This window comes from Brienomyrus brachyistius, unplaced genomic scaffold (assembly GCF_023856365.1).
Source record: "Brienomyrus brachyistius isolate T26 unplaced genomic scaffold, BBRACH_0.4 scaffold27, whole genome shotgun sequence".
NCBI lineage: Eukaryota > Metazoa > Chordata > Actinopteri > Osteoglossiformes > Mormyridae > Brienomyrus > Brienomyrus brachyistius.
The window spans coordinates 181,176-194,551 of NW_026042306.1; the positions used below are offsets into that span (position 1 = coordinate 181,176).

The 13,376-nt window shown below is 48.2% G+C and overlaps 1 protein-coding gene across 1 annotated transcript in view; it reads right to left on the reverse strand.

Moving 5' to 3' along the window:
- The window catches only part of LOC125721049 (H(+)/Cl(-) exchange transporter 7-like), a 139,397-nt gene that overhangs the window by 90,725 nt on the left and 35,296 nt on the right, over window positions 1–13,376 (reverse strand). The window lies entirely within an intron of this gene.

Sequence of the window (13,376 nt, forward strand, 5' to 3'; positions counted from 1 at the left end):
CCCTTCAAAGCTGAGAGGAAGATGACCCGCCTGCTGGTTCTGGTTTTGGCTTATGGAGCTCTGCTTATCTCCACAGAGGCCCAGCAAGATTACCACAGTCTCCCTGCACTCTACAAGACGGCCATTAAACTCGCAGTCGAAAATGCTCATCAAGGAACCCGTCAGCACATGAATTTCTATAACATCCAGGGCCGTCCGAAGGTAACTGCTGAGAAAGTGTTTACAAAAGTGTGAAACTTTCATCATCTGCAAGCTGAACTAATGAGAATCACATTGATTTTGATGTTTTAATTTCAATGCATATGATGCTTAATGTCTCTTCACAATGAAAGTGATGGTTGTATATCTCAGCCCTGGTCAATTTTACCTTCTCACAGTTTCTCTCTGAATCTGCTGCAGTCAAGTCTGTGACAGTTTGCCATTTTTTGGGTGATTATTGTTTGTTATATTGCCTTTAAAACAGTTGTAGGCAATTTTGTATATAACGTGTTTATGTGATTTAGATCAGCAGTGAATACATTGACATTGAGATTCTCTTGAGAGCAACAAAATGTCCAAAGTCAACTGCAACAGACCATCGGGCTGACTGTATTTTCATGGACAAGAGGGTAAGTAAAGAGTCACTGTGACTGTGAGCATTGGACATATCAGTTAGCAAATTAATTTAGGTTCATGTTAACTTTTTTGATGCCCTGCGGAGGAAAGTTAGCCAACAATAAAGTAACAAATAGATAGGTGGCCTCAAACAGCCAGTTCCATCACCTTATTCTCAAATTTTAGTAGGTTTACAGGCTTAAAGGCTGGATTACCAGGCAGTTGAAATCAGCCTTAAATGGCAGTGTGGTGTTTTGTGGTGAAAGGGCAATTAAATCTGGTCAGAGCAGGGTAGATGCGCAGTGTGAATTACCCTTTAAATTTACCTCTTTAAATAGTGAACTACAGGACCACTTAGCTTGATCGGAGGACAGTATTTTAATACAGAGCAGTGTTCAGTTAAACGGGATTTGTTGTTCATACTTTTAGATGAACTTGCTTTGTATAATATAGCCTTAAGGTGACCCTGCTTTGGAAGCTCTTTCCTCTAAAATTGTTCTGTGTCATTAAACCCTGCAGTCCAGCAGCTCTGCCTTAAATCTTTAGATATATCTTTACTACACCTTCTCTCACTGTATTTATTGCCCACCACTCTTTAAATACTGTTTTTGTGTGTCTGTGTGTTTTTGCAGCCATTCATTAACTGTAGAGTTTGCAGCAGACGGTCTGGTAATAATCTTACACATCCATCAATTGACTGTGTACCAAACAAGAAAGTGGATGAAGTAAGTGTAGAGAGTCTTAGCATTATGGAAATGTAACAGGTGTGTGAATTGTGTCTAAACATGTGGTTAAACTTTGATTGTGTTTGTACATGCAAAAATTTGATCAGAGTACTGTTTATTAATGACAAGGTTACTTTTAATCTGAACAACAGTGGCAGCACCAGGGAAAAGCTTGGGGGGGGGGGCTCTAGCTCCTCCTCCAATGACCATAGTACCCCCACAGCACCCCCAAAATATTGGTTTCATTTTTTCTTTAACTATCTGTAAAATCTGTATATTGTGTAAGACATTTTTGCGGTTTTTATAGCATACTTGTAGTGTATTTTTTCTTCAAAGTACACATAGAGGCTCTGTGAGCTAGACGTTAGAATTTCATATTTTATCATATTTTATCCATGCTGTAGCTTATCGTGCTGTGTGCTTCTATACAGCATCTACATAAGCTGAAAAGCTAAAGCACCCGCTCTAAATAATCTCACTCCCCTATAGCACCTGTAGCATTAAGTCACTGGCGCTGCCACTGCTGAATAAACGACTCCAATCTGACTAAACCGCTTAACTTTTCCTCCCCATGTTACATTTCAGGACAAACGACGTAATATGTGTCCTTCTGATAAACCTCCTCTCAGATCTAAAACTGCCTTGGCTTCCAAGGACACTAAAGAAGCTGAAGGAGACTGTCTGGGCTGTTTCTGATGGCTGATGGTCCTGCAATGTGGACCAGAGGAGGAAACTGGAAGGGAAAATGCTTTGCTTTATATCATGCCCACCCAAAGCCCCCAGTGAGTAAGCCATAGGCGCCGATAGCATGGAAAAACTCCCAAGAAGGAAGAAACCTTGGGAGGGACCAAACTCAAAGGGGGAGCCCATCCTCCTGGGGCCGGCAAAGTGTAGGTGCAGGATCACAAAAAACTTAACGAGAGAATTCGACTGTCCCTCACAAAAACTGTAAAGTTTTAGTGGCTAAATTGCTTTTTCTATGCCTTTTCAAACAGGAGGAGATTTGTTTGGCTATATGTAGAAATTTTCTATACAATTTAGACAGCACAGAATCATTAACCTACTTTAATGAATTTATTTATACAACCACATATTTCACACATTTTGACATCAGTCATGCAGTGAAGATACAGTCTCTTTATTTCTTGACGCCAACCCTCCCCATTAATCCGGGCTTGGGACCGACACCTAGTTGAGCTGGCTTGCTCCCTTAAGTGGCTGGGTTAGGCTAAACTATGTACATATTTATAAAGACTACAATAAATTTATAAAGACCTCCCTAAATATGTAGTCTAACAAAACGCAGTTTAAAGAAGGTAGCCTACCTGGTAAACAAAGAAATTAAAAGGCCCACAGCATATAATCGGGCTATATTCCAAGCAGTTTTTAAGAACGTAACCTACATGGCGAAATTGAATTACTTTCTGGACCAACAAACGCAACCAGGCATGAACATTATGCACCTTCCTAGTCTTGATGTAAGTCGTCCTACAGATGAGGACGTTAGGCAGCCTTTAGATCCGACCCATCATGCACTGCAGTTTTTTGCAAATTCCTCAGACGGAAAACCATTAAATACCTCTTCTATTACCTTATATTACCTTATATTCATGTAATAAATATACAAATATCAATTAGTTGGAAATCAGCCAGACAGACGTAATTACTACAAATGGTTTCCACTGTATTTGTGACTCTGAGTGCCGCAGGCTTGGATGCAGTGCCGCACCATTTTGTAAGGCATGCACTGGCCAATCATGTAGCACTTCTCTCAGAAATATTAATGAGACATCACCTACCACCCTGCAAAAAAGAAATTTGCCGCTTGTCCCCCTGCACATGAGCCAACTTGGCTGCGTCAACCAGCGGAGCTCCGGAGCCTCTGGAGAAACACGCGGCAAAAAAGGCTCGCATGCGGTCTTCCAAAGTTTGGGAATACTTCAGTCATGACACCTTTTCTGCGCCTCTACTGTAGCTGGCGTTAATGATGCTGTTTCAGCCATTTTATATTTTCTGTTTACTTATTCTGTCATGTAAGACTGAGACAAATTATCGTTTACGACAATTCTTACACACTGTAGCCTGACTTGCTGACTTAAGTAAGTTTAACTATAAGCTACCTTTGCTAGTGTTTGTGAATAACATGTTTCTCTAGTTATGAAATTATTCCATGTTTTAGCATCTGTTTCAACATTAAAGTCAAATTGGTATACTGAAATATATTTCATTGAACTATTGAACTATTGAACTATTAACTTAAGTCTAACATAGAAAATCCTACTGAATCTCTTAAGATTTTCCTTTTTTGTTAATGCACTAATGTTTAAGAAGTGTCTTAATAAATTGAATTTCAGATTTGTGTGTGGGTGGGAGTGGGTGAATTGTATTAAATTCATACATTCATTCTTTTGGCTCAGACATTACTGACCTAAAACAAATTGAGGCATTGGGTAAGTGCTTAAATTAGCTACTAAATGGCAAAAAATATTCTAAATATCACATTTTCCATTCTTCGGTATAATTTTAACGAATCACCTATGCTGCCAAACATTAACGCATAGATTGTCACAACACTCTATGTTTTAGTTCTTCTTTATGTGTATAGGACGGTGTGATGGTTCTGGTGGTGGGTGTGGCCGACGCTGCTCGCGATGTTTGGCTATGCTGCAGTCCCAGGGACCAAGTTGGAACACATTTCCACCTTCAAGCTTAGGTGGAAAAACGGCACCGAGACCCAGCAGCAGGACAACTTCACTTGTCCAGACAACCAGCCCTGCTTCATCATTGAAGTAAGCCCTGTGAACAGGAGCGAGATGTACTTCTGCAGTGGATGTTATAGCGGAAAGAACATCCCCATCCTCACGTCTGCCGGAGTGCCCCCTCAAGTGGGTGTGTGACTTAACTCGATGGATGAATTGGACAGAATGTACTGTTACTAGAGGTCGACCGATATGGGTTTTTCAATAGCCGATGCCGATATTTAGGAGTCAGGGTCAGGCGATGGCCGATATATGCTGCTGATTTTTTTTGGCCGATAATTGGACGTTTTCCCCTCTATTTGCATGGTAAAATATCACACTAATAATAACAAACGATACACAAAATTTCTCAATTTAGCATTTATTGAATACTCAACTTGGAAACAATAACACATTTATAAACAATAAAAATAGCAGCATCAGAATCTCTGTTAGTGCACAATATAGCAGCAAACTCCTCATGTTTGACGGAAGGAAATTTGTAAACGATACAAAAAGGAATAAGCATGTTATCTTCAGTTGTAATCCCACTTCCAGTCCCTGAGTCTTACTCACCACACTCATACTTCACAGCAATCAGACAGCAGTTAATTAACCAGAAGAGAAAAATGCAAAAACACAACAGAACTTGTAAATAATAACAAACTAATAGACAATAAAAATAGCAGCATCAGAATCTCTATTAGTGCCAAATATAGCAGCAAACTCCTCATGTCTGACGGAAGGAAAATTTGTAAATACACAAAGGAATGAGCACATCTTCAGTTTTAATCCCATTTCCAGTCCCTGAGTCTTCCTCATCCCACAAGCAGGCAAGGCATGTCACCCCGGTTGTGTGACACTTATTTTATATAATACTTATTTTATATAATAAAATAAGTGCCCCCTGCGGCCCCAGAGCCCGAGCAGCCGTCTCCGCTGCCTGCAGCTACCGCGCCCACGTCCGAGGCGCTTTCCCTGCCTGCAGCTCCCGGGCAGGCGCCCCCTCTGCAGCCTGCAGCTCCAGTCCCTGGCCCCACTCCAGTCCCTTCTCCCCCTGTGACTCTGGTACCCTCACCCCGACGAGCCCGACCCCGGCCACGGGTCCTTATGTCTGTGTCCCATAAGGGGAGAGGACACAGACGCACGGCTGGGGTCCCACCCGCCCAGCCCCCTGGCTCGCCCTCCCTCGCCGGCGCTAGGGCTTGGTCGGCGCCTGCGGGTCCTGGCCCTCCGGGTCGGCTGTCGTCTGCGGGTCCCCCTCCGCGGCCTCGTCGCCCTGCCTCGGTCCCTCCTCCGGCGTCTTATCGGTTGCCTGCGGGCCCCCCGACGGCGGCTCCTCATTCGCCTGCTGGTCCTCCCGCTCTGGCGTGTCGGAGGACGTCGCCGTCTGCTGCGGCTCCCCCTCTCTCCTTGCCCTCGCCAGGGTCCCTTCCAGCTCCTTCGTCCCCTTCCCTGGTCTCCCCTCCGACTCCCTCCTTCGTCCCTGCATCTGTCCCTCACCCCATCTCCTCGGCCCCTCCGGCTCCGGCCTCCCGGCCGCCTGCAGCCCTTCCGGCTGCCTCCCGTCGCCCGCTGGGTCTCCCTCGGGCTCCTCTTGGTTCCCCCTCCTTCTCTCCCTGGCCTCCCGTCTTTGTCCCTCCTGCCTCTGCTCCCCCTCGCTTTGTTCCTCCTGTCTCTGTCCCTCCTCTCTTTGTCCCTCGTCCCTCTGGCTTCTGCTCCTCTTTCCCCGATGTTCCCTTCGTTCACTCCCGGTCCTTTTGTCCTGCCTGTTCCCTCCGTGTCCCCCTTTCTGATCTGTTTCTCTGCCTTTCCTGTCTTATGTCAAGTCTTGTCCTGGCTCCTTCCCCTGTGCCAGTTCTGTCTGTCCGTTCTGTTCCCTGTCCCTCATTAATGAGGTTTTATATAGATATACATATATGCCCGGCTTGTCCGCTCCTCGTGTGTGCCACGCCCCCTGATTACCCACGTGTGCTTCCCTGATCGTCTCCTGCTTTGCCCGATTACTTTGATTAGTCATGACCTATTTTAAGTCCTGGTCTTACCTGTTTGCCCTGTCCGTCATTGTAGTTTGTCAATGCCTGCGTTCCGTCCTGCTCTACCCGCTCCGTTTCCCCGATTAAAGACCCGTTTTCACAAACACAAAAAATTGGTTCAGATAGGCGACGGACAATCTGATTGGCTCAGATAGGCGACGGACAATCTGATTGGCTCAGATAGGCGACGGACAATCTGATTGGCTCAGATAGGCGACGGACAATCTGATTGGCTCAGATAGGCGACGGACAATCTGATTGGCTCAGATAGGCGACGGACAATCTGATTGGCTCAGATAGGCGACGGACAATCTGATTGGCTCAGATAGGCGACGGACAATCTGATTGGCTCAGATAGGCGACGGACAATCTGATTGGCTCAGATAGGCGACGGACAATCTGATTGGCTCAGATAGGCGACGGACAATCTGATTGGCTCAGATAGGCGACGGACAATCTGATTGGCTCAGATAGGCGACGGACAATCTGATTGGCTCAGATAGGCGACGGACAATCTGATTGGCTCAGATAGGCGACGGACAATCTGATTGGCTCAGATAGGCGACGGACAATCTGATTGGCTCAGATAGGCGACGGACAATCTGATTGGCTCAGATAGGCGACGGACAATCTGATTGGCTCAGATAGGCGACGGACAATCTGATTGGCTCAGATAGGCGACGGACAATCTGATTGGCTCAGATAGGCGACGGACAATCTGATTGGCTCAGATAGGCGACGGACAATCTGATTGGCTCAGATAGGCGACGGACAATCTGATTGGCTCAGATAGGCGACGGACAATCTGATTGGCTCAGATAGGCGACGGACAATCTGATTGGCTCAGATAGGCGACGGACAATCTGATTGGCTCAGATAGGCGACGGACAATCTGATTGGCTCAGATAGGCGACGGACAATCTGATTGGCTCAGATAGGCGACGGACAATCTGATTGGTTCAGATAGGCGACGGACAATCTGAACCAATCAGATTGTCCGTCGCCTATCTGAGCCAATCAGATTGTCCGTCGCCTATCTGAGCCAATCAGATTGTCCGTCGCCTATCTGAGCCAATCAGATTGTCCGTCGCCTATCTGAGCCAATCAGATTGTCCGTCGCCTATCTGAGCCAATCAGATTGTCCGTCGCCTATCTGAGCCAATCAGATTGTCCGTCGCCTATCTGAGCCAATCAGATTGTCCGTCGCCTATCTGAGCCAATCAGATTGTCCGTCGCCTATCTGAACCAATCAGATTGTCCGTCGCCTATCTGAACCAATCAGATTGTCCGTCGCCTATCTGAACCAATCAGATTGTCCGTCGCCTATCTGAACCAATCAGATTGTCCGTCGCCTATCTGAACCAATCAGATTGTCCGTCGCCTATCTGAACCAATCAGATTGTCCGTCGCCTATCTGAACCAATCAGATTGTCCGTCGCCTATCTGAACCAATCAGATTGTCCGTCGCCTATCTGAGCCAATCAGATTGTCCGTCGCCTATCTGAGCCAATCAGATTGTCCGTCGCCTATCTGAGCCAATCAGATTGTCCGTCGCCTATCTGAGCCAATCAGATTGTCCGTCGCCTATCTGAGCCAATCAGATTGTCCGTCGCCAATCTGAGCCAATCAGATTGTCCGTCGCCAATCTGAGCCAATCAGATTGTCCGTCGCCAATCTGAGCCAATCAGATTGTCCGTCGCCAATCTGAGCCAATCAGATTGTCCGTCGCCAATCTGAGCCAATCAGATTGTCCGTCGCCAATCTGAGCCAATCAGATTGTCCGTCGCCAATCTGAGCCAATCAGATTGTCCGTCGCCAATCTGAGCCAATCAGATTGTCCGTCGCCTATCTGAGCCAATCAGATTGTCCGTCGCCTATCTGAGCCAATCAGATTGTCCGTCGCCTATCTGAGCCAATCAGATTGTCCGTCGCCTATCTGAGCCAATCAGATTGTCCGTCGCCTATCTGAGCCAATCAGATTGTCCGTCGCCTATCTGAGCCAATCAGATTGTCCGTCGCCTATCTGAGCCAATCAGATTGTCCGTCGCCTATCTGAGCCAATCAGATTGTCCGTCGCCTATCTGAACCAATCAGATTGTCCGTCGCCTATCTGAACCAATCAGATTGTCCGTCGCCTATCTGAGCCAATCAGATTGTCCGTCGCCTATCTGAGCCAATCAGATTGTCCGTCGCCTATCTGAGCCAATCAGATTGTCCGTCGCCTATCTGAGCCAATCAGATTGTCCGTCGCCTATCTGAGCCAATCAGATTGTCCGTCGCCTATCTGAGCCAATCAGATTGTCCGTCGCCTATCTGAGCCAATCAGATTGTCCGTCGCCTATCTGAGCCAATCAGATTGTCCGTCGCCTATCTGAGCCAATCAGATTGTCCGTCGCCAATCTGAGCCAATCAGATTGTCCGTCGCCAATCTGAGCCAATCAGATTGTCCGTCGCCAATCTGAGCCAATCAGATTGTCCGTGGCCTATCTGAGCCAATCAGATTGTCCGTGGCCTATCTGAGCCAATCAGATTGTCCGTGGCCTATCTGAGCCAATCAGATTGTCCGTGGCCTATCTGAGCCAATCAGATTGTCCGTGGCCTATCTGAGCCAATCAGATTGTCCGTGGCCTATCTGAGCCAATCAGATTGTCCGTGGCCTATCTGAGCCAATCAGATTGTCCGTGGCCTATCTGAGCCAATCAGATTGTCCGTGGCCTATCTGAGCCAATCAGATTGTCCGTGGCCTATCTGAGCCAATCAGATTGTCCGTGGCCTATCTGAGCCAATCAGATTGTCCGTGGCCTATCTGAGCCAATCAGATTGTCCGTGGCCTATCTGAGCCAATCAGATTGTCCGTGGCCTATCTGAGCCAATCAGATTGTCCGTGGCCTATCTGAGCCAATCAGATTGTCCGTGGCCTATCTGAGCCAATCAGATTGTCCGTGGCCTATCTGAGCCAATCAGATTGTCCGTGGCCTATCTGAGCCAATCAGATTGTCCGTCGCCTATCTGAGCCAATCAGATTGTCCGTCGCCTATCTGAGCCAATCAGATTGTCCGTCGCCTATCTGAGCCAATCAGATTGTCCGTCGCCTATCTGAGCCAATCAGATTGTCCGTCGCCTATCTGAGCCAATCAGATTGTCCGTCGCCTATCTGAGCCAATCAGATTGTCCGTCGCCTATCTGAGCCAATCAGATTGTCCGTCGCCTATCTGAGCCAATCAGATTGTCCGTCGCCTATCTGAGCCAATCAGATTGTCCGTCGCCTATCTGAGCCAATCAGATTGTCCGTCGCCTATCTGAGCCAATCAGATTGTCCGTCGCCTATCTGAGCCAATCAGATTGTCCGTCGCCTATCTGAGCCAATCAGATTGTCCGTCGCCTATCTGAGCCAATCAGATTGTCCGTCGCCTATCTGAGCCAATCAGATTGTCCGTCGCCTATCTGAGCCAATCAGATTGTCCGTCGCCTATCTGAGCCAATCAGATTGTCCGTCGCCTATCTGAGCCAATCAGATTGTCCGTCGCCTATCTGAGCCAATCAGATTGTCCGTCGCCTATCTGAGCCAATCAGATTGTCCGTCGCCTATCTGAGCCAATCAGATTGTCCGTCGCCAATCTGAGCCAATCAGATTGTCCGTCGCCAATCTGAGCCAATCAGATTGTCCGTCGCCAATCTGAGCCAATCAGATTGTCCGTCGCCAATCTGAGCCAATCAGATTGTCCGTCGCCTATCTGAGCCAATCAGATTGTCCGTCGCCTATCTGAGCCAATCAGATTGTCCGTCGCCTATCTGAGCCAATCAGATTGTCCGTCGCCTATCTGAGCCAATCAGATTGTCCGTCGCCTATCTGAGCCAATCAGATTGTCCGTCGCCTATCTGAGCCAATCAGATTGTCCGTCGCCTATCTGAGCCAATCAGATTGTCCGTCGCCTATCTGAGCCAATCAGATTGTCCGTCGCCTATCTGAGCCAATCAGATTGTCCGTCGCCTATCTGAGCCAATCAGATTGTCCGTCGCCTATCTGAGCCAATCAGATTGTCCGTCGCCTATCTGAGCCAATCAGATTGTCCGTCGCCTATCTGAGCCAATCAGATTGTCCGTCGCCTATCTGAGCCAATCAGATTGTCCGTCGCCTATCTGAGCCAATCAGATTGTCCGTCGCCTATCTGAGCCAATCAGATTGTCCGTCGCCTATCTGAGCCAATCAGATTGTCCGTCGCCTATCTGAGCCAATCAGATTGTCCGTCGCCTATCTGAGCCAATCAGATTGTCCGTCGCCTATCTGAGCCAATCAGATTGTCCGTCGCCTATCTGAGCCAATCAGATTGTCCGTCGCCTATCTGAGCCAATCAGATTGTCCGTCGCCTATCTGAGCCAATCAGATTGTCCGTCGCCTATCTGAGCCAATCAGATTGTCCGTCGCCTATCTGAGCCAATCAGATTGTCCGTCGCCTATCTGAGCCAATCAGATTGTCCGTCGCCTATCTGAGCCAATCAGATTGTCCGTCGCCTATCTGAGCCAATCAGATTGTCCGTCGCCTATCTGAGCCAATCAGATTGTCCGTCGCCTATCTGAGCCAATCAGATTGTCCGTCGCCTATCTGAGCCAATCAGATTGTCCGTCGCCTATCTGAGCCAATCAGATTGTCCGTCGCCTATCTGAGCCAATCAGATTGTCCGTCGCCTATCTGAGCCAATCAGATTGTCCGTCGCCTATCTGAGCCAATCAGATTGTCCGTCGCCTATCTGAGCCAATCAGATTGTCCGTCGCCTATCTGAGCCAATCAGATTGTCCGTCGCCTATCTGAGCCAATCAGATTGTCCGTCGCCTATCTGAGCCAATCAGATTGTCCGTCGCCTATCTGAGCCAATCAGATTGTCCGTCGCCTATCTGAGCCAATCAGATTGTCCGTCGCCTATCTGAGCCAATCAGATTGTCCGTCGCCTATCTGAGCCAATCAGATTGTCCGTCGCCTATCTGAGCAATCAGATTGTCCGTCGCCTATCTGAGCCAATCAGATTGTCCGTCGCCTATCTGAGCCAATCAGATTGTCCGTCGCCTATCTGAGCCAATCAGATTGTCCGTCGCCTATCTGAGCAATCAGATTGTCCGTCGCCTATCTGAGCCAATCAGATTGTCCGTCGCCTATCTGAGCCAATCAGATTGTCCGTCGCCTATCTGAGCCAATCAGATTGTCCGTCGCCTATCTGAGCCAATCAGATTGTCCGTCGCCAATCTGAGCCAATCAGATTGTCCGTCGCCAATCTGAGCCAATCAGATTGTCCGTCGCCAATCTGAGCCAATCAGATTGTCCGTCGCCAATCTGAGCCAATCAGATTGTCCGTCGCCAATCTGAGCCAATCAGATTGTCCGTCGCCAATCTGAGCCAATCAGATTGTCCGTCGCCTATCTGAGCCAATCAGATTGTCCGTCGCCTATCTGAGCCAATCAGATTGTCCGTCGCCTATCTGAGCCAATCAGATTGTCCGTCGCCTATCTGAGCCAATCAGATTGTCCGTCGCCTATCTGAGCCAATCAGATTGTCCGTCGCCTATCTGAGCCAATCAGATTGTCCGTCGCCTATCTGAGCCAATCAGATTGTCCGTCGCCTATCTGAGCCAATCAGATTGTCCGTCGCCTATCTGAGCCAATCAGATTGTCCGTCGCCTATCTGAGCCAATCAGATTGTCCGTCGCCTATCTGAGCCAATCAGATTGTCCGTCGCCTATCTGAGCCAATCAGATTGTCCGTCGCCTATCTGAGCCAATCAGATTGTCCGTCGCCTATCTGAGCCAATCAGATTTGTCCGTCGCCTATCTGAGCCAATCAGATGTCGTCGCCTATCTGAGCAATCAGATTGTCCGTCGCCTATCTGAGCCAATCAGATTGTCCGTCGCCTATCTGAGCCAATCAGATTGTCCGTCGCCTATCTGAGCCAATCAGATTGTCCGTCGCCTATCTGAGCCAATCAGATTGTCCGTCGCCTATCTGAGCCAATCAGATTGTCCGTCGCCTATCTGAGCCAATCAGATTGTCCGTCGCCTATCTGAGCCAATCAGATTGTCCGTCGCCTATCTGAGCCAATCAGATTGTCCGTCGCCTATCTGAGCCAATCAGATTGTCCGTCGCCTATCTGAGCCAATCAGATTGTCCGTCGCCTATCTGAGCCAATCAGATTGTCCGTCGCCTATCTGAGCCAATCAGATTGTCCGTCGCCTATCTGAGCCAATCAGATTGTCCGTCGCCTATCTGAGCCAATCAGATTGTCCGTCGCCTATCTGAGCCAATCAGATTGTCCGTCGCCTATCTGAGCCAATCAGATTGTCCGTCGCCTATCTGAGCCAATCAGATTGTCCGTCGCCTATCTGAGCAATCAGATTGTCCGTCGCCTATCTGAGCCAATCAGATTGTCCGTCGCCTATCTGAGCCAATCAGATTGTCCGTCGCCTATCTGAGCCAATCAGATTGGTCCGTCGCCTATCTGAGCCAATCAGATTGTCCGTCGCCTATCTGAGCCAATCAGATTGTCCGTCGCCTATCTGAGCCAATCAGATTGTCCGTCGCCTATCTGAGCCAATCAGATTGTCCGTCGCCTATCTGAGCCAATCAGATTGTCCGTCGCCTATCTGAGCCAATCAGATTGTCCGTCCGTCGCCTATCTGAGCCAATCAGATTGTCCGTCGCCTATCTGAGCCAATCAGATTGTCCGTCGCCTATCTGAGCCAATCAGATTGTCCGTCGCCTATCTGAGCCAATCAGATTGTCCGTCGCCTATCTGAGCCAATCAGATTGTCCGTCGCCTATCTGAGCCAATCAGATTGTCCGTCGCCTATCTGAGCCAATCAGATTGTCCGTCGCCTATCTGAACCAATCAGATTGTCCGTCGCACTATCTGAACCAATCAGATTGTCCGTCGCCTATCTGAACCAATCAGATTGTCCGTCGCCTATCTGAACCAATCAGATTGTCCGTCGCCTATCTGAACCAATCAGATTGTCCCGTCGCCTATCTGAACCAATCAGATTGTCCGTCGCCTATCTGAACCAATCAGATTGTCCGTCGCCTATCTGAACCAATCAGATTGTCCGTCGCCTATCTGAACCAATCAGATTGTCCGTCGCCTATCTGAACCAATCAGATTGTCCGTCGCCTATCTGAACCAATCTGATTGTCCGTCGCCTATCTGAACCAATCTGATTGTCCGTCGCCTATCTGAACCAATCTGATTGTCCGTCGCCTATCTGAAGCAATCAGATTGTCCGTCGCCTATCTGAAGCAA